The sequence below is a fragment of the Rattus norvegicus genome, chromosome 14 (genome assembly GCF_036323735.1).
Source record: "Rattus norvegicus strain BN/NHsdMcwi chromosome 14, GRCr8, whole genome shotgun sequence".
Taxonomy (NCBI): domain Eukaryota; kingdom Metazoa; phylum Chordata; class Mammalia; order Rodentia; family Muridae; genus Rattus; species Rattus norvegicus.
The window spans coordinates 57,056,964-57,084,457 of record NC_086032.1 but is presented as its reverse complement, the minus strand read 5'-3'; the positions used below and the strand labels follow the sequence as shown (position 1 = coordinate 57,084,457).

Genomic DNA, 27,494 nt, shown 5'->3' with positions numbered 1-27,494 from the left:
GCAGTGGTTCAGAATACATTATCTTTGAAGTGGATTCCAATTGTCAATAAAACATGCCTGTAACAGTATTCTTCTACGGGGAAGCAAAAGAGAAAATAGATAAGTGACTATATCGTTCTTTTTAGTACAATGCCCACAAAACTCTACTATGACTTTTGTATTTCATATGCAACCCACTATCCTTGCTGATGAAATTATGGCATCAAGAAAAATAGTAATGTGAAGTCATTGAGTAAAACAGGTGCTTATAAAAGAATGGTGGTACAATGAGGATTAGACCATGATTTGGATTTTGAAAAGTCTATGTCCATCTTCCTCTGTATAAATTTAGTGTAGAACATATCAGACTATTATTTATGGGTTTCATTATTCTTTTTGGCAAAGGTGATTCTAATAATATCTGCACAGCTCGGGAGCTCAAGTGAGAGTAAATAGGTGAGAGTAATTTATAAATTGTAAACTGCTATACAAAGTTTATCTATATTTAGGGTACAGATGCAAAGGATGCTGTTAATATCCTACAAGTCACAGGGCAGCGACTCATGACAAAATTATCCTACAACTGATATTACCAATGACACACAAATGAGGCCTTGTCCAAATGTGAGTAATATCTGCCCTGGTTGATTTTGCCAGACAAGGCATAACAGAGAAAGGAGAAGCTTTTGGGAAGAGCAGTCTAAAGAGACCCTTCCTGTATGGAGTGCAGTATTGGGGAGTAAAACACTGACCTCTTCTTTTTTTTCTGTATTTTTATTTAAGATTTATTTTTATTTTATGTATTGAGTGATTTCCTGTCTATTTGTAAGTGCATTTGATGCATGCTTCTTGTCCTTGGAGGCCAGAAAAGGATGCTGGGTCCCTTGGAAGTGGAGTAACAGCTGAATGTAAGATACTATGTGTGTGCCAGGAATCGAACCTGTGCCCTCTGTAAAACCTGAGTGTCCTCTTATTCACTGAGCTATACAGCCAGTCTTCTTTTGTTTTTAACATAGCAAATGGTTTTCCCTTGGGAAAACACAGCGGTAATCCAGGAGACATGGGATTTTTGAGCATTTGGTTTGACCCGCATGGATCTTGATCACACTGGGAATGGAAAAAGTGGAGAGTTAGGATATAGCAAGAAATAAGAGAGAGCTAGCCTTCAACTTTCTTAGATTAAATGTCTATGCAGAACATCATCTATATTCTTAAAGGAGTCAACTCTAGATATTTATTTGGAAGGCAGAATTTTCAGAAATATATTTGTATTTCTGTACGTTTGTAAAATGTGCAGTTAACAAATTTTCATTTTAGATGGCGTGGGTTTTTTGTCTGAATATACATATATGCACCATGTGCATTTCTGATGCCCAAGAATGGCAGAAAAGGGTGTTGGATCCTCTTCAACAGGAGATACAGACAGTTGTTAGTCATCATGTAGGTGCTAGGAATGAAACTCAGGCCCTCTGTAACAGCATCAGTGCTTTGTGTCTGACTCAGTACCACTGAGTCACCTCTCTAGCCCTGACTTTTCTATATGTACGTATGCAAACATTTATGTATGTGAATGCTGGAGGGCATGCCTCGGTAGCATCAGAGGTCAACTTCAGGTGTCAGTCCTTGCCTTACACCTTGCCTGAGGCAGGATCTCTTTGATATTTTTTCTCCTGTGTACTCCAGATTAATTGGCCCATGAACTGCTAGAAAATCTTTTGTCTCCCCATCCTATCTCTTTATGGGTATGCTGGGATTACAGATGCCTGATTGTACTATGGGATACTTCTGGCTTTTAGGTGGTTCTGAGGAGTCAAATTGATGTGAAGCATTTTTCCTCACAAACCTCTTCGTGTATATTCTTCCCTTGAGATTTTTGTGTTCATCGGTCGTATTAAAACATAGAAGGCTTCTAGTTAGACATTGTCTTTCTTCATTTATGTTGAGTCATTCATTCACCAAGTTCCTGACAGGTACTAATCTAGAGACAGGGTATATAAAAAATTGAGAGCAAAATGGTGTCTATGTTTGAAGACAGTATTAGAAGTGAAAGGTACTGCAATACTTGGAGCGATGAGGAATAAAGCTGTGGGTGTATGAAGGAGTGAGGAGGAAAGGCTCAGTTATGTATAGTTAAAGCTCTTTCAGAGTGGGTAAAATTCATTGATGTCCTTATGACAAATTGATGTTTTTTGACAAAGGAAACAGGAAGAGTTAGAGGAATACTGAGAGGAATCCCATGTGATGGGATGGAATTGGTAAGAGATGAAGCTGTAATGTACACTAGAGTTTCAATTTACAAGTACTAGAACTTTAAAGAATTAAGCCATTGAGCCAGTGATGCTATAAATGTGCAAAATGAATTCATTTTAAGAAAATGGTTTTCACCATTATACCCTTGAGTGGTACGAGTCATTCAGAAATTTGTCTTTACAATCCTTCAAAACAATATCTTACCATTGATTCTGCACCAATTCAATTGTTTCTGAGAGAGCTTAATTTACTGAAGATTTTTCTAAAACATTTTGATCATCAGAAGTGACAGTACTTAAGACCCACCCTTTGCTATCCTATTATAATTAGAGTCCTGGAAGATCAAAGACACCCACCAGACATATTTTGAGGATAAGAGTCTCACATCCTTTTCTCAACTATAAACATTCTTTAAATCCTCACACACAGTAGAAAATATTTCTTGTGTCATTGGTATATAAAGTTAGAAAACAGTTATAATTTGAGAACATATTGTTTTAACGTACAAACTGTGTAACTGGGTTTCAAATGACATGTGCTTGTTCGTAACTTTAATTGTTATTGTTCTTAGTCTTTTATAATTTATTAACCATCATATTTCCTCCTGAATAGAGTTCCATGCCTTTAGATGGTCAATGTACAGGTTTGCCATATGCATGCCCTTTTGCCTGAACACATTTTTTTGAGACATAGTCTCATTATGTACCCTGGTCTATCTTGGAACTCACTGTGTAGTCTAGGCTAGCCTCAAACACCTTTAACTCCTGAGTCCTGGGACTTAAAGGCTTATACCATCATACTCAGGTGAAAAACTTGATATTTAAGAAACTTTAGAAGAGTATCTTTAGAACTGCTATAGATTTCTTTTGTCTACAAACTTCTATGTTTTTTAATTAAAAATTCAAAGATTTTTTTGCTATATAATTTCCTTTTTGTTCACACTCATTAAAAAATGTAAACTCCCCACCTAGTTAGAAGTTTAAATTGATGGCCATATTCATACTAGAAATCACACCACATAGTTATTTTAGGAAAAAAAATCTGCCTGATTAATCCTTCATTATCTACCTCTCTCTTCTTTCAATTGTTTTCTATTTTTGCTGACTTCCTTGGTCTTATAAAGGGGGATCTCTGATGGTCTTTTCAACATACTTCTAAACAAAGGACTTGATCCAAAAACCAAAGAAGTAATGACCATTCCATTGTGTTTTTCCTTTTCCACCCTGAACATGAAAACTTGAAGGAAAATTTTAGCATTGAGATTTCTGCCTCTGAAAGTAATGAATGCTAAATGTTATCCCTTATTGTGAGGGGAGTTAGCATTGCCAGTCAATAACGGAAAATGTGTGTGCTGCTTTGTATATTTACTAAGTTGTTTTCAATAAGCATGGAAGGCTAGAGGTTGGCAGTTAGTGGTGGATAAATCAGTGACAGAAATTTGATGGTCACTCCATTGCTCTTATCTAGCTCTTACCTTTAGGGCTAAAGTAATATCTAGAGGGTGGGACAAATTGTATTGATAAATGGTGGCTCTATATAAAATGGAGTATTAAAATAAATGTCTACTTATTCTTCAAGGAATGCCTTAGTTAGAGTTTTTATTATGTTACAACAACACTATGACCATGAACAAGAAGAGGAAAGCATTTATTTCAGTGTATACTTACATGTCATAATGCATCATCAGAGGAAGTCGGGGCAGGAACGCAAACAATGAAGGAACCTGGAGTCAGGGTATAATGTAGAGGTCATGAAAGAGGACCACTTATTGGCTTGGTCTTTATGGCTTGCTCTGTCTGTATCGTATACCATCCACTGTGTGATTTGCTCTTCTCTATCAACAATCAATCAATAACATTCCTACGGGCTTCCTCCCAAGCCAATCTTGTGGAGACAGTTTCTCACTGGACACTCCCTCTTCTCAAATAACAGTAGCTTGGCTCAAATTGACAGGAAACTAGCCAGCAGAAGGAGTTAAATAAATGACATGCTTCTGCAACCCAATTTAAAGAGATTGACTTTAGAGAGTATTGGAACTTCCTGTCACAAATTTTGGGAAGTTCTGAAAGTTATAAGAAGCTTTCAGTTTTCAGAAACCCCTGATTAAAAGTATTAATGCAAGTGGAAGAGGTCTCACTTGGCTTGCATGGAAGTTCATATACTGTATATGTCAGCACCATGCCTTAGTGACTGCTTATGTCATTATGAACAATAGTGGATTGTAAAAGACAAGGCCAACCCATTTCTCTTAATGTCTCCACACAGGACCCTCTTTATTTCGGGCACATATCTTACTTCCCTTCAAGTAACTCTAACTGTAAAAGGAGAGCTAACCTTAATAGCTCTCTTCTATTGATATGGAAGTAGAATGAAAGAACTTTAGTAACACAGGTAAATACTGTTATTTAGGAATATTTTCCCAAACTTTAATATAGTTAATATATCAAAAAACATATGAAGAGGAAGTTCAGATACTACCGAGTTCATATATCTATGTTCATACTGGCAATCATGTATCATTTCTTAGTAATTCACTTTGGATATGTGGAGACGCTGAGCAACCATTCTGTACGGTGCCATCACATATTCTGTGCCATGTGCCCAGCTGTCACAAAGCTCACGGTGAGGCTGAGCTGGGTTGACAGGAACACTTTCCAAGCTCTGCTAGAGAATAAGTGGGTTCTTCTATGATTCAGTATTTATAACATAATAACTCTTATTCATATTTTCTCTGTTTCTATTCTATTCTAGTGTAGAATAAGGACACATATTTGTAATATCTGTGTTGAGTTTAAGAATTGTCATAAAGCGATGGAGATGTAACTCAGCGGGTAATGCTTGCCCACCTTTACCAGGCTTCAGTGCTCGAAGACCTTGAGTTTAAATTCCAGCACTGTACAAACTGGATATGATAGAGGTCTATAATACAGCACTTGGGAGTTAAGAGGCATGATAATTGGATATTCAAGGCCAATCTCAATTCTGGGCTTCATAAGACCCTTTGTAAACAAACAAACAAAAGAATTAGATGGAGTCTCTTCCAGGTGTCTCTCTTTAAGGTGCTGTCTTAGTTACTGTTCTACTGCCGTGATGACACAGTAGAACAAGGCAACTTATAAGAGAAGGCATTTCCAGAGGGTAAATCCATTGTCATCACTGTGGGGAGCATGGGGAAAGGCAACTAGGCATGGTGTTCAAGAAGAAGTTGAGGGCTCATATCTGATCTCCAGCAGTGAGGCGGGACAGATGCATACAGAGACATACAGAGACAGAGACACTGGAAAGAGACAGAGACAGAGGGAGAGAGAGACAGAACCACAAACAGAGAAACACAGAGACAGAGAGACAGAGACGGAGACTGGCCTAGACCTTAATGTTTCCTTTCGATGTCATATATCCTCCAGCAAGGACACACCTCCAACAATACCACATAACTTCCAATCCTTCCTAACCAATTCCAAGCATTTAAACACATGAGCCTATGGGGGGCTTTCCTCATTCAAGCCACCACGACTGTAAGCATAGCGAACTTCTGAGTTTACTGCACTCACAAATAAGAATGGTATTAACAGACTTGATTCTACATCTAACTTGAAATATAATGCCTGAATTGTATTTGAAATGCTATGAATTTTACTGATAAAGCTTCGGCCTCTCTCCACAGTATTAATAATCTCAGAAACTACTAAAGCAAAAACGCCATACGCTTTTACAATGTTTTGTTAGTATGACTCATTGGTAACTGCACAGGCTCACAAATTAGAATCAGGGCGAGCAATCTGTGTCCACTTCTATCTGGAAGTAGATGCTCCTTTCTTTTCTGTTTGCAAGCAGAAAGGTTTGCCGCAAACACTGGGATTTCTATGGAGGGAGGAAGCAGTAGTCTCAGGCATTACAGTTGGCCCTCACCAGGACTCATTAGAACAGTGTCCTTAAGTAAGTTTAGCTCCCCGTCAACCTAGCAGTGGAAGTCATTTGTCAAGTGAGGAGGAAGACGGTTGTCCTGGCCCAGTGATATGAAGAAAACTGTGTCATCGTCTCATGTTTCTTTTCCTCTGTAGAAAACATGATGTATTGATTTATTTTAGATTGTTTAATGTCTACAGTGTTTTATGCTTACAGAAGTTAAATTGTGAGGTGTTAATGTGAATGAAATTCACACTTAGTGCAGGGGACATTAGGTGAGGACAATAAATCCTGTCTGGTTCAAGGTACTTTCATTGCTCTTAAAAATGAAGGTCACACAATAATAAGATTCAGGGCAGTACGCAAGACATTTAAAGAGATTCATCATTTTCGTACAGTGCACAGGCATCCATCCTTCTAAAGGATTCTGGCATTTTATCTTCAATTCAATTTGGTGGTTAAATATTTTAACTCAACCCTTTAGAAGTGCTTTTTCTTTTCCATAGTCTGGTTATAGATGGGAGGCTAAAATTTCCCATTGGGACTTTGGGCAATTTTCATGGGGGTTTATTCTGGGTTAAGGTGTATGCGGATGGATTATCCCATTTTACCTTTAAAAAAATACCACTTTCTGGGAATGAAGACACTGAGATTTGCAGTTTTATAGTTTGTCCAAGAACACAGTTAGAAAATGGAGATCTGTTTCTGTCAAGATCAGCCACAGGCCCCACCAGCATCTCATGGTGCTTGTGGTCATCTGAGGTACTAGTGTGTATTTGAAATTCATATATGGTTGATCTGAGGAATGTAGACAATCCAGCTGTTTAAAATAACTGGTGCTTTGTTTTTCCATAAGTGGGCGTTCTCTTTTCCTGCCGTCCTCATCTGCTCCTGGTGGCTCCAAGGACTGGAACAATTGTAGTGTTCCCTGAAGCTTTTTGTTTGTTTTGTTGTTGTTGTTGTGAAGACATTTATGAGTGAGGGCCTGGTACTCATGTCTCATTGCCTTCGTTTCACTGTTGGCAGTGGGTTTGCTGCTGTGTCTCCACTTCTATACCTGTCCTCGCCGAGTCACGGCTCACCCGGGGGATCTGCTCTCATTGTCTTGCTGGACTGTCTAAATCTATACTCCCAGAGCTCATGGGAGCAGCTGCCACTACATCCTGTGTGTGTTCCCACTTCTCAACATTTCTCCTTTGTTGTAGCCCCAGAGCTTCTAAAAGGATTATGTTCCTTATTTTAGTAGTCACCACCTACAAGAAGAATGACAAGGCAATTTTCGCCTGTATTTGAATCTTTCGTCTCCATGTGTCCACTGAACTCATTCTCTGCCTGTTGCTGCATACCCTGCTTGCTCCTTGGATTAGCCCCACCCACCCACCCACTGCCCACGTTATCCTGCCTTAAAAATCATCGCAGGGGATGGGACTTGTGTTTCAGATGAGTACTTCAGGACCCACACGCAGGGTGGAACGAAGGTTGTGGAACGATAAAAAGAGGTCGTGAGCAGGTGGCATTTCTCAGTTGTTTCTGACCCGCTCTGGTTAAAACCACGGGAGCCCTGTGTTCTTTGCCCAGTAGGACTTTCCCCTTGCCAGATCTCAGTCTTTGTACATTTCTTTGTCTCCATGTGAAATGATTTTGAATCCTTCCTTAGGCCTCAGAAACACACTCATGTTTCATGACTCAGCTCAAATGTCACTTCCCATCAATGTGTTCCCTGTCTCCACCCACGCCCAATGAGTTGCTCTCCTTCCTTCAGTCTCTGTTCCACAAGCACTAACACTCTGCCTTACAATTACATTTCCACACGTCTATTCCCACAGTAACATGACCTTTTCAAGAAAAAAACACCACATTAAATTTATCACTGAATTCATAACGCTGAAGCCTACTGTACCTCCAGTGAAAGTCTGTGGAATGGTTGGAGACATTGAATGAGGAAATGTAGACAAAAACACTCCTTTATCACATAAGGCTGCGGTCTGTGCAGGACACTGCTGACGTCACTAGGATACAACAAAGAACAGCCTTGTTAAAAAAATAAACAAGAAAGTTAAGTAATCACAGACAACTTACATGTTACTGGGAGGATTCACATAATGATTGATGGAAATCAGCAAAGTATAAATTTAGATGGTAACACTTATGAATGCTGAGTAGAGAGAACGGATAGGTAGAACGTGCCAAGCACACATTTAGTGGGGGTTTATACATAACTCAGAAAAGGCCCAGAGAAGAGGATGTCTGATGAAGACTGAAAGTGTAGGTTGAAGGGAAACTTAGACATAGTTTTTCAGGCAGACGAGAGCAAACACGGGGAAAAGAGATAGTCATGAGATACTAGAGGCTTCTTGGTCCGTCGCACCAACAGAAGGACCAGTGCAGAAGAAGTGACTTATGGGAGAAGTAGTACCAGACAGATAGGGATAAATTAGGAGAGACCTAGAGTACAGATCACCTTGGACCCCTTCTTTGTTTTTCATGTGTGTGTCTGTATGGTGTGTGTGTGTGTGTGTGTGTGTGTGTGTGTGTGTGTGTGTGTATGCTTTGCATTTTGTGTCTTCATAGATGTACGGTTGTGTGTATAAGTGTTTGGGAGTTCATGTAGCAAGCCTGAAGTTGATGTTAGGAATTATCTTCTATCTCTCTACCGCCTTGATCATTGAGCCAGCGTCTCTAAAACACTGTTTGGGGCCAGTTTTGTCCTCACTGGCTTGCTCTGAGAATCCCTATCTCTACCTGTAGAAGCAGGAATTATTGCCAGGTACCCAAACCCACACATTTATTTATATGACTTCCGGGTATCTGGATCCTGTTCCTTAAATTTGTGCTGCAAGCACTGTGCAGTGCTTGACCAACATCCTAACTCCCTACGCTCAACTTGGGGTTCTATCATATGATTCCGCAGAAGGCTAGCAGACAGGAAGATAGCTTTCAGCATTCCATACTGTCTCCAACATACCCTGCTTCGGGTGCTGCTGGTGAATTTGTGACATTGGCTTTGAAAAACTCATAGAAGGCTTATGACATCATCGTTTATCTCCCCCTACATATGTATGTGGAAGAAGTCAAGACAAAACCCAGTCACAAGCCACAAATCCTGCAATAGCCTGACTGGTATGTGAGTACTGGAGGCAGACAGTGGATGTTCCCTGCTCCTGCAGTTAGACAGGGAGAAGAGACAAAGCTTGCAAGTGCATGGCATTGTGTGTCCCTAGGCAACTGCGGGCGGCTCAATACTCCTTTGTAAAAGGAGATGTGAGCGGATGCTGTATGTGGAATTATTGGGATGGCGCTTTAACCCATTCAGATAGATTCATTAAATAACCGCAGTGAAACAATTCCTCTTCATTTTGCCCGTGTGCCTCTCTCCATTTGCCTTCCTTTGGAAGGCTCTGTAAATTGCTCAGAACATCGCCTCTATCTGTCCCGAGAACATATTGCCATGTCAGACTTACCTTGAGGTTAAACACTTTACTGGAGAAAAAAAAGATGATACCGGGTGTTCAGAACTAAATGGGTTGACTTTTAGGACGCTTTGAAAGCAAAGGACCTTTGAAAGACAAAAGGAAGCTAATCAAACAGCCAGCTTCATGCCAATGTGTGTTTTATAAAGATAGATAATGTTCCTTGTTTCTAAGACTAGAGAAATGACATAAATTGAATATTAATATGTTGGGTGTAAAAATTTTATCTCTATGTGGGAAAAATCAATTGTATTTTTTTTCTGAATCTTAGCTAACATTCTATTATGATATTAACATATTACTAGACTATAGAAACTCTATCCATGTGTCTATAAATACATGATACATTTTAAAAGACTTGAGAATTTTATGACTCAGTTTAAGTAAAAAAATTATGAATGGATTAAGAATGGGTAAATGTTATATTAGAAAAGTGTATCCAAATCTATGTCTAAATCTATATCTAATCTATACATCATCTGTATCTATATCTAATCTATTTTTTATGTATTTGATGTACAGAGATCTTCATATTAATACATGTATTTCAGTTTTTTGGCAATATCTAAATGTAGCTCAAAAGGCTGTTCTTTTCTTTCTCTTGATTTTTTTCTAATCCAGAACATTCTATATAATGAAATTTAGGTCATGTTTTCAATAAATCTGACCTTGAAACGCTGACATCACCTCTCCGCATTAGAAGAGAGTGCAGGGCACACTGGTCCACATAGTTGAGAACATTACAAGATGTATTAAAAATTCAGTAAGTGTGGTATTTGAACTTCAACAAATGTTGGCTTCTCCAGGTCAGTGTTCCTACTTTGGGGATTTTTATAGGTGGTAGATCTCATCTCAGCGGTTATTCCGAACATTGTCTTTCTATTGATGAAGGGGTGGAACACAAATGAAGACGTAAGGGTAGAGGAAATGGGATATTCTAAGCCTCCAAACATTCAGCCAGCCAGCTTACACTCTGTCCCTGCCCTTCTGTGAAGTCATTCAGGCTTCTAGTCCAGTCTTCTTTAGCTGTGACTTTATTTTTCTTCCACTATTTCAAATCTCCTCTCCAGATATCTTAATGATTTATTTATTTTATGGGAATTGATGTTTTCCCTGCGTATATGTCTGTGTGAAGTTGTTGGATCTCCTGTAGCTGGAATAACAGACAGTAGTGAGCTGTCAGGTGGGTGCTGGGATTTGAACCCAAGTCCTCTGGAATAACAGTCAGTGCTCTTAACTGCTAAGCCATGTCTCCCTCTCTAGGGATCTTGGAAAGTGGTAGAACTCTTCTTTGCAGAGTGTCAGTAAGAATCTATTATTTTCTCTTAATAATTGATTGATAGTGGTGATCGGAGTTGGGCATTAATGCAAATACTAGTGGTCTTTTAAAAATTAATTTGTAGGAAAATGCAGATGTAGTTTTTCCAACTGATGAGAAGAGTTTTACTTATACGTTTTTGTTTGATTTTTTTTCTTTTGCCTTTTGCCTTTCGCCTTTTGTTACTTTACTGGTTCTGTCAGCTGATAGAATAAATTAATAGCAATTTTTCTTTATGACACTAATGTGAAGATTGAGTAGACATCCATGCTTCTTGTGACTCTGTATTGATCAACTTTAATGTATGAAATTTTCTTTATTCAAAAGTGTATTTATTTTTAATTATGTTCCTTAATGGATGAAATGACTTCCTGAGCCATGACACCATTCAAAGGGTCTATGGCATTGATGAGCCTCCCTAACCAAGCACAGGGGAGAACTACCATGCAACCAGCCTTCTCGGGGTGATGTGTGCTACAATGAAGCTATATATCTTACATAGAGACATATCCAGGTGGATGGTGTCCTGTGAGGTCATAAAAACATGCATTCCTCCAGTCATAATTGGAATTCTGCTTACAGCATACATTAACCAAGACCCATATGCTTTGGTTCTATTTGCAAAGAGAGACTTTTGTAAGTTCTCCATGTGGTTTGGTGCTTGCCCAGAGAAACTGCCCTTTGTTTAATAGGCAGGACTAACGTGTGTGGCACCACACTCTCATTAGACACTAAATAGCAATGACTGAATCTCTTAGGGATTTTAGGTAGTGCGGCCAGATGAGACTGGCTTCTTGACAAAACTTAATAAATGAAGCCTCAGGGAAACAGTTTTTACCTTTTTTGTTCTAGAAGGATTCACTCAGGGAGATTTTAAGGAAGTGACATTCTGCTCTGCATATCTCAGCAGGGGCCATGCGACTGCTCTCCCAAAAGTCACACTGGGTCATGCTAATGGAAAAACAACTTAGAGCAGCACTGTGATGTATTCCTAATGAAATCGGTACCTGCTATAAGTAAAAGTTTTCAGCAGCCATCTTAGTATAGTAAGAAGTGGAATGAATTTAATACCGTACTTAACATTAACCACAAATATATAATATATTTAATGTTAATTGATATAAAATTATAAATGAAGGTCTGGAGAGATGGCACAGTGGTTTAAAATACTGAGTGCTTTCCAGATGACCCTGATTTGATTATTAACACCTACTTGGTGACTCACCAGCATTTGTTACTCCAACACAGAGGCCCCAGTGCTCTCTTATGTCCTCTTAAGGCAGCAGGTACAGATGTGGTGCACTATGTGCTATCAGAGAACACCTGTACACATGAAATAAAATGGAAAAAAAAACTAAAAATGAAACACAGTCTTTTAAAGTCTGATATGTATCTCACAATTAAGTTGGGCTAGCATCATGGCAAGTGTTCAATGGTTATCTGGAGCAAGTGACCACTTGGTTACTTACTACAGTCTGAGTTGATTACTTTCAAACCCATAAAATAAACTTTCAATGTGAGGAGGACCAAGTGAAACTACCCCACTCTGTCTAAATAAGAATGTGTTTAATACTGTATTGCATGCTCCACACTATACTCAGTTTATAACATGCATCATATATAAAATTCACGCAACAGGAATGTGAATTAGATAGGCTATCTTGTCTATTTGGCAGGGGAAGAATTGCTTTTAGCATTTCCTTTGCCTGGAAGTCACAATGGAGATTAGAGACAGAACCGGTTTGAAACAATATTGGAACACACCTGCTAACCACCCTTGAGGACCCTCTGCAACACTTTGGTGCATTCTTAGGCAGCTACGTGAATCAATGCTTCCCTCCTATGTGAAAGCACTGTTGACGTTCAGAAGACTGTGTCTGCGTGATGTAAGAATAGTGTGACGTATAAGCCAGAGTTAGTTGGACCTGTGCTTACAGATCCATCATTCAGGTATCTCGATCTCCCAGCATCCTTAAAACGATAGCTGGACAACCACATATAAAACATTTCATAAAAATTTTGAAGCTATATTAGCATCTTTCTTATATATTTTCATCTTCTAAGATTAGTGATTGCTTTTCTTCTGAGGCAATAAGAAACAGCCGTCAATATGCAAAGCTGTTTACTGACTATTAATCACTGTCCAACATAGATGGAAGATTTCATAATGACTAAGTTGATGCAACATACAATAAAACTAAACTGCGGCCTAAACTTTTTAAGGGCATGGCCTTTTGCATGTAATCACTTGGCTTAAGAAGGTTATGTGTGGAAAGTCACTTCTTCTTATCGTCCCATGCTTCCTGAACTCCTGGGATGAATGTCTCCATTAATTTTATTTCTGACTCATTTGACTAAGAAAGGACTCTCTTTGCTTTTAATATTGCCAAATACTCGAAGATCAATGGTGGCTATTAAATTTACATAGTTTACCTCTTGAGGATTTTCAAAGACCATAGAAAGCATTTTTTTCCCAGACAGAAAACTTTCTCTAATTGCTGTTTTGCAGTAGATCCTTAGATTAAAGCAGCAAGTCTTTTGAAAATTTCAAGGTAGCTGTGAAATCTAGAATTAATAAAAACACAAAGTTAACCTAACATTTTTCACTGTTATTATGAGCAGAACCAACTTACTGATTTTTATTTATCATTGGAGTGAATCTACATATAAACAGAACATTCCAAACTTGATTACATTCTCTAGTGAGAAAGGTGTTGATAAATGATTTAAACATACTATGACTTAAATGTTATTTTTTAAAAATATATTCCATCTGGACTTAACTGCCTGCCTCTATTTTTTTATTTTTTTACTTATTCACTCTACATTCCACTCACTGACCCCCTCCTGTTCACCCCCTTTCACAATCTTTCCCCCTTTCCTCCCACTTCTCTGAGCAAGTGGGAGCCCCTGTGGGTATACCCTCACCCTGGCACATCAAGTCTTGTTTGTATCATTTTTTTTAGTATCTATTTAGTGTGTGTATGTGTGTGTGTGTTTGTGCGTGTGTGTGTGTGTGTGTTTGCATGCTTGTGTGTATACATGTATGTATACATGTGGACACATGAGTGTCAAGTGGCAGCATTCAGGAGTTGGTTTTCTTCTTTCACATCTGGGATAGCTCTGAGATAGCTCTGAGGTAGTTCTCAGTCCTTGGTGCCAGTGACCTTTACCTGTAGAGCCATCTCACCAGCACAAACAGGATTATTTTAAATCTTTATTTTCTAGTCCTGGGTGTAAAGAGATTAGTCAATGAGGACTGCTTCTTACAAGCATACCCATAGCAGAATTCAGACTGGAGTCACAGTACTTTTACAGATGATTTCTTGGAAAGCTCTCCAAACAATTCAGGGTAAACTCATTTGAATATCAAGCACTCTCTACAACTGCTTACAGGAAATTGTCTACTGCTGTAGCAGGTAAACAAGGAAGCAGAGGGAGAAACGTCTCCTAATGTGGAGGGCACATTCATTACCCAGCCAGAGAGTTGGGGTTTTAGCAACTACCGCTGGTACTCCTGGGGATAGCTGTCTAGTCAGAAGTAGGAAATGCTATCCCCGGGAGACTCTGTTAGCCTGGGACTTCAGGATACGTTCTGTTTTTGATCTCTGCTGTTTCTCAAATCCCTTCTCATTAATGATGAAATAGGGTCTCAATAATCTAAAATACCATTTGGAAAGAGAAACTGAAGGATTATTCTGTTCACCTGGTAGTTGTTGGGTACCTAACCTTTTTACGTTTGTATGTTTGCTTGCCGTATGGCACATTTGGCATTTCAAACACTAATTCATCACATAACGTCTCACTACTATTTGGGATGAAAGTAAGATGAGACACGGGGTGGGAGGGGCACATGGAGTAGGGATTTTCACACGATTTCCAAACATCTACTTTCTCACCTAGAACTTGTTTCTTACTCAATTCATTATTGTAACAAGCAATCCATGCATTTTTAAAGCATCAGTACCAGAAACATGTGGTTTGTTAAAGATAGCTATATTCTATTTTAAGTAGTAGCCAAAGATAAGAAAAACATACAGGTGTAAGAATCTTGGCATAAGTAAATATCCTCAAAATAGGATTCCATCAACTCATTTTTAAAATAAAATTTTTAATGTTTAAAACCTATGGTAACTGAATCTTTGTTCATCTTGTGTTTTAGAACTCAGCTTATAGGAAACATATTTTCAGAAGAATTCACTTAAAATCGTTAAGTTTCTGCTTAAAAGGCGTGTTAGCAGGTAGAGCAAACTTGTGGGTATCAAAAGTCCATCCTTATACCTAATTTTCAGACATGATTCAAAAACATAGTATTATAAGCTATGTACAGTTTATAGTTTGCCCTCACTGGTTTATCTATGCAATAGGACATAGTCAATTCTTGAAAGCAGGTGTTTTCCCTCAAAGACATAGAAGTTACTGCAAAATTTCATGTGTTCGTTAAATGGAATGAAGCCTGTGAATGAAACTGGTTAGTTTTGAGATACCAGCCTTGTGGTTCACTGTGTAAGGGGAGCACAGAAGTCAAGTTCTACCTAATGTGTTGATGGGTGCAATGAATGTTGGGCCTTTTTGCTCACTTTTATTGCATGGATATTTTATCTAAAAAATATCCTCTGCAAGTGAGATAGTTTTCTCCGGGGAGGCAGATTGAAGGTTTGGGGCACTTAGCATGTTTCATGGTTCTTGCATTTATGTGTGAACAACTATAATGACACTTGTCCATCTTGTGCTGCATATTGCTTCTGAAAACTGCCCAGAAAGACACATGTAAGTCCATAATATCAGAGAGCCAGCTTGAATAATCCCTACTACCTTCATATATGAATCTCATTTCATCACCTCAAATCTACAAAGCCTGGTGATGCCATCTGGTGTCTTTGTGTGTAGTGCTCCTAGCCTTCAGTCCTGTAATAGAGGCTCCAATTGTTCTTACAAGGATTTCTATAATGCATGAATTTTAATTTTTTCACTTTGTTTGTTTCTTTAGACTCAGGTACCTTTGACTGCCCTTCGACACACATACAAAGTTTTCCTCTCCCTGACTTTGTTCATGGGTTTTAAGTTAATGCTTAGAGCAGAGATAATCACAGTGCAGATAATTTTGTGGGCCTGGGGAAATATTCTTTCCTTAACTCATTTGCAATTGTGTTCCCAGCTCTTCAAATTTGAGAATCTAAATGAGAAATCTAAGATGTCAAGAATAAATAAAAGTATATGTGATTTCCACAGACATATTAATATGTTCTACATAGTAAACCTTTTACTTTGTTTTCCAGTGCCAGTGTGATGGCTGCAGGTGGGTGACAGCACTGGGTGTTTTAATAGTTGAGAGAGTTGAGAAAGGTACCAAAGGAGTTGAAGCAATAATGACTTCAGATATTCAGGCTGATTAATTAGACATCCTCCCCCACCCATTGCTAGCGTTTTTACTGGAAGGCTGTCTGTTCAGCTTAGGCAATGCGTCAGTCAATGAGGTGGGCCAATTATCTAACTTGCATATTTATAATTGGGAGGGAGTAGGGAAGATCCAAATTGCCTTGAGACCCAAAAAGGAACCAAATGACGCCGGTTAAGAGGCACTAGTAGGCTTTGATAAGACGTCACAGGAAGGAGTGGTTGGGGATATAGTCCCAGAGGAATCTTTTCTTTTATAAATAAGAAAAAAAAAAAGAAAGAAAGAAGTAAAAAAAAAAAGGAGTTCCCCTTAATTGTAAAATAACACTGTCACAAGATATAATTTTCAACTATAAGAAATTAAAGATATTTCTATATTATTTTGAAATACACAAACAAATTAAAGTCTTAATTAATATCTTCTCTTTCCTAAGTATTCATTTGCAAAGTAAATTGGTCTAAGATTTGTGATGTATGGTAAAGGCAATGAGACATGGTTTAGCCTTTTATGATACCTCTGATAGTATGTAGAAAGAAAACACAGGTTTTTAATCTACTAGGAGCTGCTGTCCTTCTAAATGCCATATGTGATTTTATTTGTAGAAATACTGTAATGTATGCATAAAAAAGGACATATGAATATATGGGACAGGTCACTAAACAATTTATGTAATAAACCAAGAAGCAAATTTCTTCTCTAATGAACAAGCAGTTAACTGTTTTATTACCTCTTTTTTGTCAGGGACTCAAGTAAAGAGCCCTGGGCCAGAGAGTTAAGCATTTGGCCACTGAGCTACATCCCCAGCCATATAGATATTTTTGAATGACAGCTTTATATTTGTGAGACGAGGATGTACAAAATGCTGAGTTGTGCCAAATAATTTAGTTAAATTTAAAATACCTGTTGTATGTATATCTTTTACATGTATAGGATGGTCATGATTGTCAATCTATTCTTGACTCTTTCTTGTAATCCAGCATTAATTTTTAAAATTAATATTGGGCTGTAAATAGTTTCCCCATTAGGATTCCCCATAGTAATACCATGTGGCCACTGAAGCCTATACATCCCTTCCCCCTACCTGTTAAACTCAAGCATGGTCACACATTCAATGATACAATATGAAGTCATGGGTCATTAACAGGAAAGACAAACCCCATTCCTCCAGAATATAGCCTTTGTTCAATATGTTGTCAGGTAAGAATTAGCAGTCGGCAGTCATCCACTTCAAACTATGATCTAATCGGAACTCGAGAGCTAAATCAGAACCCTGGTGATTAGCTCTTAGTTAGTAGCAAGCTCCAGGGAAAACTTCAGTGCACAGGAAGTAAGCTAATGATTCATCCAGCAGTAGCTGCAGGGCACAGGGAAATGCAGAAAGGATCTTCTAACCCAGTGGTTCTCAAGTTTTCTAATTCTGCGACCCTTTAATACAGATTTCCATGTTGCAGTGACCCCAACCATATAATTATTTTCATTGCCACATCAGAACTGTAATCTTGCTACTGGTGTGAATTGTAATGTAAATCTCCGTGCTTTTCTAATGCTCGTAATGATTCCCGTGAGATTGTCCATTGATTCCCCAAGGGTCACGACCCACCAGTTGAGAACCTCTGCTCTAGCTCATCTAAGGTTTGCCAGCAGCTGTCCAAGGGACATTTTAAAAAAGAGAGCAGAAGTGGAAACAAAACGTGTGATGGCTGGTTCATAAAAAAAAATCAGTCTCTGACAAAAAATAAAAATAAAAATCTTTCATTCTGGCTGGAAATCCTTAAAGCTTTGCCAATAGTGAAGAAACCCTTTGTCTCCTTTAGGGCCCTGAGTGCAGAGAGTTTTAGAATTTAATCAAAACATTAAAATCACAATGTAATAGCGAGGTTGACTGTAGGGCCCTCCTTGTATTTTAGATTTCTGACCTATAAGCTTGAGAGAGTTAAACTTTCTAGAAAAACCTTTCCCTCATTCTGCAGCAAACATTCAGAGGGAAGATGTAAGTGATCCTAAATTAAAATCTTCAGAGCAGCAGGCAGAATTCCAATTCTGCTCGTCTCATCTGCCCTTGTTGAGTGTACTTTTATCTGTGGAAAATGGCATTCACGTTTCCAACAGGTTCATTATTATGAGCCCCGTGGTTCTCAACTCGTCATATTCTTTGCTTGTTAATAATGGCACCATGGCATTGAAAAGGTAGGAGTTGGGTAGAGACATGACTCAACAGTGAAGAGCACTTGATGCTCCCATAGAGGGCTGGAGTTCGCTTCCCAGCACCCCTATCAGGCAGTTCATGACAATCTGACTCCTGCTCCAAGGAATCTGACGCCCTCTTCTGGCCTCTTAGGGCTACTGCACTTACCAGTGTCTACCCTACCTCTGCCACATATGTATTGTATGTATACATATAATTAAAAATAAAATTATATCTTAAAACAGAGGTGGGGATGTTTTAAGTTGTACTTTTCAGATCTAGTTTTGAATATTTTATTCTTCATCTATGTAACCATGCGGCTGCCCTTCACATTTGATGCGTTATTAGGTAGTTCTGTAGATGTAGCAATTCTATCTAATTCCACCACTAAGTCATTGTTATGTAACAATTAGAGTTGCCTTCTTCACTGGCTATTGCAGTTCTTATGCCTGTATATCCATTTTTTGTTCATTTAATACTGGGATGTCAAAATTTTGTGAAATGAATGAAACAGCAGTAGAAAAGGGCAGGTGGGTGGCCTCTGCTGCGTCTCCTTTGATGTCAGCTCCATTGGCAAAAGAGATAAAACAGAAAGACCTCTGAAGGCCTGGAATCCGAGATTCCCTCCCTGCAATTCCATCACATTCCCCCAAGACCAGGCGAGGAGATACTGAAGCTGAGTTTCAAGCAGGAGACTTTAAAGTAAAATTCCTTGAAAACTACTTTCCTTTTTGTCCCACTATCAGCCAGTTCGTTTATAAAGGTTCCAATGGATAGAAGCAATGCAACCCATTTTACTCACGATTTCTTTTCCAATCTCTGCCGTTCTGCCATTTTTCACGGTTTTAAAAATCCACTGGGGTTGGGGATATAGCTCAGTGGTAGAGCGCTTGCCTAGCAACCGCAAGGCCCTGGGTTCGGTCCCCAGCTCCGAAAAAAAAAAAAAAAAAAAAAAAAAAAAAAAGACTAAGATTCTTAGATCTTAAAAATCCACTGACTTCTTAGAGGTCCTGTTTTTCGGAACATAAACTGGACAAAAATCATTGTGGAAACTCCTTGGTATGCACCAGCAGCGGGACCAAATGCAGCTGCCATCAACTTTCCCATGCAGTGATACGGACATGATAACTTCAGGTAGCTTTCGGAGATGCGCATTTGTTTTTTAAAACAGGTGATCAATTTAGTATTGATTTTCAATGACTGTGATCCCATTTCCCTGCATTATTTAAAATAATTGAATTAGCGAGGCACGCAGATCGGGGTCAAATAAATGTTTGCCTAGCCCTTTCAGTTAAAGACTCCCCACCACCACTCCCCCACTCCCGATGATTCATTCTGAAACTAGAAGTCTGCTTTGTTCCTTATTGAGCACAGACAAGTAGAGTTGTGAATTTCTATGTATTTTTGAGGCACCACGTGCGGAGATGAAGGCTGGGCGCAGGGACTTTCTGCACGCAGCTAGCAGAGCCACATCTGCCTCCAGACTTGCTGACTTGGCTGAAGAGAGGCCCCCTTAGGTCCTGCTGCCAGATCAGGTGTGGAGATACTGCAGAGCTGTCACTCCGCATGGTTTCCTGCAAGTCAGCTATCTCCTTCCCATCTGTGTGGCTATTCTTTCATTGCGTTTTTTTCCCCCCTGCTTGTCTGGCATGCGTATATTTGTCTGATAAGTCTCAATTCGGATCCGAGGCTTTGCCTTTCCTGTTGTCAAGCAAAAGGGAATTTCTCCAAGCATCTATCTGTCCTTTAATTGTGCTTGCCATTATGACACAATCCCCTACTTTGAGGTATTTTATGATATCCAGTGTATATTAGCATCATTTTATAAGTTCCATTAAGTCTTGAGGATCTCATTCCATTAAGATCCACAAACTGCAAATTTTATTCACATTAAAGTTTAAATGATAGACTACAGAATTACATATGGAGTGGCTCTTCCAATTTTACAATGCTCTCTTAAGCTAAAAAGTCACCTTTCTTCCCTTTTAACTTTTCAGCCGGAATCATAGGTAGTTTTATTGTTGGCATTTTGAGGAGCTGTCTTGCAAAGTCAGGGCTACATTTCCTACGTTTTACTTTTAGTGTATAGAAGATTTTACGTAGCAAAAGCTTGATTATTTGTGCCTTGCACCATTAATTGGTGTTTTCGGCTATAGTCTTGATTATGCAGCTAAAATTTTGCCTAAAGTGTCCAATTCCACAGGCTTGTACTTGCAAAACACCCCTTGAGTTTATTAAGAGTGCCGTGTTCACAGTGGCCAATGGAGCTGGCTCAGTGGGTATCCTGAGCTGGAAAATGAAAGGGCGGATGATTCAAGTGCACCATGCTCTGATTAGAGGGCCATGAGCAGCTTCAGTCTCTTGCAGATTAACATCACTCCACGCTCTGTTTTCAAACAAGGATTATCTGTTCTAGAAGCACATCCTACAGATCTTGCTAATGCACCGAGTTCCAGTGGCCCTGGCTTGAAATAACGCATCAGTTTTTCTTTCTTGTGGGGGAATAAATCAGTATCGTGTTCATGTGCGTTGGCAGGTTTCCTTAGTTATGAGAATGTGGTTAGAAATTGTTTATGACTTCCTGCTTCTAAACAATAAGGAATAGTATGAGGGCCTTGGCCTTATTATGAGAGCATTTGTTATGGGAACTGTTTAGTGAAGTAAATAGAAAGACAGACAGGGACACTCAGGTGGGAATAGTGTGGTTCCCGAGAGTTCAGATGTCTCTCTTCATGGATTCATTGACTCCAGTCATTCTAATCCAGTGCCTATATCTTAAAAGTACCTTTAAGTAACAGTAAGAAACTTGTAACGTACAGTATGATGAACATTAAAATTCAAGTTTTAGATTATAAAGTAGACTACTGGTTCTCAAAGTAAGGGTAGCAACTCCTTGGGGGTCACATATCAGATATCCTGCATACAAGATATTTATATTACTATTCATAACAGTAGCAAAATTACAGTTATTGAGTAACAACAAAATTTTATGGCTGGAGCACCTTCAAACACAAAGAACTGTGTTAAAGAGTCACAGCATTAGGGAGATAGAGGACCACTGAACTTGAAACTGCTCAAACTTCCTGTGATCAGTACTAGGGAAATGAAGTCCATCTTCCTCCTTGAGAAGTTGGAAAACTGGACAAAATGCCTATTCAACAACTCTAATGTCCCAGGAAATGAGGTCTAAATTGTACAGAGAACCAAATTTTGAGGAGAAAATTTCCATATTTTCTCTGTCTTTACCACAGAAAAACAAAACAAAACAGAACTGAGAGTGAAGGTTCAGGACTAGAAATCTAGTGTCTCAGGTTGCTGACGCAGGAGGATAAATGTGAATTCCGGGTTATGCCAAGTACAAAGTGTGACTCTGTCGCAGCAATTAACAAGTAAATATATATAAACAGGAATGCTATGGCCGATGTTATTATTAGCAAAGAGACTATAGAAGAGACACGTTTACTTGTATGTGTAAGGAATCTTTTACCTTAGGACAAGCGATTAAGTAGCTTGTTTTAAGCTTAGGCATTTTAAAATATAAACCTGAAACTGCATCTTTACAGGTTTGTGGAGATCATGTGTGAAAAAACAAATATCGTCTAATCACTTCGTTTATTTAACTGTTCTAAAGAGGAAGAATGTGCTATTCGATCTACTTATTTTCACTATATGGCAATAATCTCCATATTTTTACATGTAATCTTCACTTACAATCTCTAAAAGAGATTATCATTTAGCCCTAAGGTACTCAGAGTTGACCATATTTAAACTGCTTTAGCTCTGAAAAATGCCTTTCTCTTAAATTAAGGTTATGGAAAAACCTCAAATTTTTCTTCAACAGAAACAAAACAAGACCTTCCGCACACGCTCGCATCTGGGATCCCATCCAAAAGTGTTTAGCACTTTGGCGGTAGCCACCTTTGGAAAATCTATCATGTCCTTCTCCTATCTGAACATCGGGAGGCAATCGGAGTGTCAGTGCTCACAGAAAGAGTGTAACAGTTGGTCAGTTGTATTTCCCTGGCATATAAAATTTATGTTTTCTTCTTCAGGCTCCTTGTTAGAGAATGGAAAACATTGAAAATCATATATAAACATGATTATCCCTTGGTTTTGTTTTACAAGAAGACTCTCAACTAAAAATTTAAAAAATGTTGTGACACCTCAGGATTAAAGCTAATTGCACATTTTAAGAATGTTTACAGACATGAGGAATTATAAGTCTATAGGAAACTCTTACATTTTACCTTGTGTATGCCACTTTCTTTCATAATGATTTATAAGCTTTTTCAGAAGAATCATAGAGCTACCAAAGCCATAGAAGGAACCGGAACATGGGTGGTCTTTTTTTAAAAAACTCAGATTTTGTGTAGCTACCTTGGTAACATGCTTCAATGCTGGAACAAAGATGCATGTTTTTCGTCAGCAGTCTTCTTATATGAGGCTAGCACTTACTATATTTTATGCAAAACAAAGAAATTTGTGGACTAAGTCTTAAGAAATTGATAGAAGTTGCTCATCTTCTGTTGCCTATTTTTTGTATCCAATTCTTTTATCTTGTGCTGAACATGATCTGTTTGTATGTGAGAGTCTATCTGATATTACATGCCATCTTCATACAAAAATTTTCAAGTATTATTTTGAGGTACTACTTTTTAATGTCAGAAAGAATATGTATCCATGCTTGGGCTAAGAGTTGTCCTGTAAGCCCATCACCTGCGACTTGGAGGGAAGACCCATGAGGCTGAAATATATCTGCAACAGTCCAACCTTTCTGGTAAGGCATAAATTTCCTACGAATGACAGGGACAGCCCAGTGGTTATAATGAATAAACATGTACCATATGCCAGATACTGTGTCACTGTGTTTTCCTTGCAATATCCCATGTGGACAGCAGTTAGCAATGTTCTGTGTATAATTAAATGTTTTACATACATTATTTTATTAGTGCTAAAATTTTCCTATTAATTAAATAGTAGGCTTTCCATGTAGTTTTAAAGAAATTCCTGCAAAAATTTCATTAATAAGTAAGACATTCCAAACTGAATATCACAGCTTCTTACTGCTGGTTTGGGTAGAGATGAGAAATAGGTGACACTTAAAAATTGTCCTTATAAGCTGGCAAGATGTCCAGCAGATAAAGAAGTTTTCCTTCAAAGTTAAGGACCCAAACTCTATTTATATGAGACATATGGCAGAAGGAGGGACCCAACCCCCATTCATTGTCCTCTGCTGGGCTCTGTGGCATGTAAATAGGAGTTATGCACGTGCAGGTACACGCACATGCATACAGATGCTCATACACACACGCTCACACACCTGCATAAAGGTAAAACCACCTGCAACAAAATATCTTGTTTTGTTTTGTACAAGAAGTCAATAATGTAAGAAAAAGCAAAGACTAGAAGTCAATAAGCCAAACACTATACCGACTTACGTATTCTGTGGTTTAATAGGAGTAGCAGTGAACCCTCTTACCCCTTTACTCAGGTCTTCATTATCTTTTCTGTTGTTGCTAGTCTGTCTGATTTTCCCTTAGCAACGGCATCATCTAGGAATGCACTCAGCTCCAAATAATGGATTCACCTTAGTTAAATGGGGGAGGGGTTTGTTTTCCCTGAGAGCACATGTCTAGATGCTGTAACTCAGCAGTTTCCATGAAGAATCCTAATACCCTTCTGCCCACCAGCTTTACCATTGATTTCCCTTTCCATATTTCTAAGATTATGGTTGTCTCTATTTTAGTACTTAGTAGCTTTTTTCAAGTAAAGAGAAAAATAGGCAAAAGAGAGGCAAATCTTCTTTTGGACACATTGCTTTCTATTTTGGAAAGAATTATCTCTTTAAAGACTTTCTATGTATCATATTACCCAAACACATGGCCCCTGGTATAGACTTCAAGGGAGCAATTTATCTTTTCTCTTTTAGCATTGATGACATAGGGAGGCAAGAGAAAGGATGGCTTATGCTCCTGCCTTACTGGGACTGGAAGCAGTAACTTGGGTCTTCCACCGCAGGCTGCCAAAGCCTTCCACGTCTCTTCGTTTCATGAAAGTTTGTTTAGATTTTTTCTCAATTCAACAACCAGCTTCTTCTACCTCCCACAACAGAATTGCTTACTGTCTTCTATCCTGAGCTCTGGAGCCCCTTTCATTATTTCCTTAGAATTCATCTCCCTTCTAGTATCCAGAAGGGCATAGTCCCAAGAGACTACATGAGAACCCCCTTATTCTCATGTTTTCTTGTTTTTGTAACTAAGACTAGAGAGTCCTAGGAAGGCCAGATTATATAGTAGTGATCTAAGCACCACACTTTGTTCCTCTCAACTTTCATGTCTTGTTTTCTCACAGCATTACTAGATAATGTTTTTCACAATCATACACATTGGAATATATATATATATATATATATATATATAAAATCTTAATCACTTAAGCATTTTCTAAAAACTACTTGTTCAAATTTTAGAGTATTGGGAGTTGACTAGTAATATGGGGGAAATGTTCTATTCATATAAATCAACAATTGTTTATCGTGTGCATGCTGAGTATGTAGGACACTGTTGATATGAGACAAAAGTAGAAAAGACAGAAACAAGAGAGAAACTTTATTCTGATACATTTTATGCACAGGATACATTTAAGGTGTGAATTGCTTTTGTTACAGCCATTAGATATTTGTCACAAGGCTTATTGTGCAGCAGGGAACTGTCTTAGGCACATACAGTTTATGAGAGTAAAGGTAAGATTTTGGCTGTTACTGAGCAGCAGTGATCTCAACTTTAACATTACATCCAAGGCATGCACATGTGGTGAGGAATTCAGTTAACACGCTTCTATCACTTATAAATGTATGCATGTAAGGAAATGAACACGTGTGCATTTGTGCACATGCACACTCTGCATATATACATCTTAATTTGGGAATTACAGTAATTCATATGTTAGTCTTAATTTGTGATTTATTCTTTTGGATGGCTTGCAATGTAGTTGAATTTGTAAAATATGTCTAGATGTAAGTGTACATTTGTTGGATTGAATTCTAACAACTTTGACTCCCTCACCTTTATTCCTTTGCTTTATTGAATTGAACTTGAATGAAATCTTTTATTTGTCTAAGTCTATTTCTGTCTAGTAAGGAAGTTGAAATTGATCATGCCTTGACTTTGTGGGCCAGCAGAGAACCATGGCATTCCAGAGTATTGATTTTGTGGTGTTAAAGGGTGACAGATCCAGTGTTAAAGTGCCAGGAGAGAATTGGGTTTCAGATTGTACACCATAAGCATTCTTGGCTTTTGCTGAGCCATGCCTAGTGTTTTTAAAGTAAAGGATGAAATTGTAATACGTATGTATACGTATGTAGTTTGTACTGCATACTTTTAGAGATAGTAATTTCTTTTAATTAGTTATTTATTAATGTATGTATGTATGTATGTGTGTATGTATTTATGTTTTCTTTCTTTTTTTTTTTTTGAGACAGCTTTTCTCTGTGTAGATCTCTCTGTCTTGGAATGCACTTTTTTACTAGCCTAGCTTGAACTCACAGAGATGCCTGCCTCTGCCTTCTGAGCGCTGAGGTTAAAATTATGTAATGATATTTTGAAATATAATGTCACATATGCGATGCCATATCTTACTTATCTAAATGTACACAGCTTGGGGCATTTGTTTTTATATGTATATCCTGACAGTAATCTTTACTTAAGAATGTTGAGTAATACTTTCAGTCATCATGACCAGTCTTTGGTAAAGCACGTTTATTACTACATATGGAAGTTGCCTGATAACAAGTTTTATTGGTTCTCACATCAGTCATCCTCACATCATCTCTTTGAGGTTACAATCTTCTGTGCTTTCCTGCATTTGTGGACTGTAGGATAAGAGTTGTGATAACCAAGGTTCAGAAAGGTCAGCGGTCTGTGAATGTAGTGGTTGGTGATTTCTGTTGTTATTGCCATTGTTGCCTGCTTGCACCTAGAATATGAACAAGTTATATGATGATGGTGGCTGCAAACCTAATGTGAGGAAAGATAAGCATGGCCATCTTTCATTGTTCAAATTTTCTGACAGGATTCGTTGCTTATAAGTACAATGACTTTTAGCACGTGCTTTGAAAATAATATTTTGTTTATATGATAATTGCTTAAAACTCTATGGAGCTAAGTCCAAATGTATCTTTCAAACTAATCAGAGTACATGTGATTCATACACTTTTGCCAGACCATCACAGTCACCTTTCAATTTATTTTCACATGTTCATCTAAGTTATTGTTGTCTAAGATACTGACGTGCAAAGAAGACTAGAATGTATTTTCTAATGTATGTTTGTTCTGTTTTCTAACAACATCAGTATTTTGCTTAAGCAGATTTCCTAGGAAATGACAGCTTTGAAAAATTGGACACAGGAGCTACTGGAAGCATTTCAGTTCTACGCAATCTAAATACTGCAGAAGGGAACATGAAATATCACTGCGTTTTAAAGATGACAGTTCTCTCAAAGATCCTCTTTCACTCTTCGGGTAAAAACAAATGGAGTAAATCAAAAATATATCTGTTCAAAATGGGCACGCATCTTCACCAAGAAATTTCTTCTTCCTATGGGCATCTGTTGAATGGCAGGGGACCTGTCATTCTCTTGACTTAATTTTTGGTCTGGAGAATTTTGAGGTCTTGGGAATTCATAAGAACAGAGTATCCTTGAGAGGAGAGGAAAACCCATTGGACTTATGCCCACATATATGTATATATGGTTAATATACAGAAGTTTAACGATTAGTGTAACATGAAGTGTGTGTGTGTGTGTGTGTGTGTGTGTGTGTGTGTGTGCATTTGTATGTATGTGTAAAAGAAAAGAAAAGGAAATGGAGATGGATGGAGAGGAAGAAGGAGAGAGTGAAAGATCCTACCTTGTGAGAGACGAAAGCAAAAATATCATGAGTTTGAAGCCATGCTAGGGAACATGGAGAAACAATATAAAACAAAACAAAA

At 38.3% G+C, this 27,494-nt stretch overlaps 1 protein-coding gene across 15 annotated transcripts in view; it reads left to right on the top strand.

The window, feature by feature from the left end:
- Pcdh7 (protocadherin 7) overlaps nucleotides 1-27,494 on the top strand; it is a 430,160-nt gene that overhangs the window by 30,519 nt on the left and 372,147 nt on the right. The window contains exon 2 of one of the 15 annotated variants that reach the window (XM_006251023.5): nucleotides 1-27,494. This exon is cut by the window's left edge and continues 19,083 nt beyond it. The exons of the other annotated variants lie outside the window; for them this stretch is intronic. The gene's annotated coding sequence lies outside the window, so the exon portion shown is untranslated. 15 annotated transcript variants of the gene reach the window in all.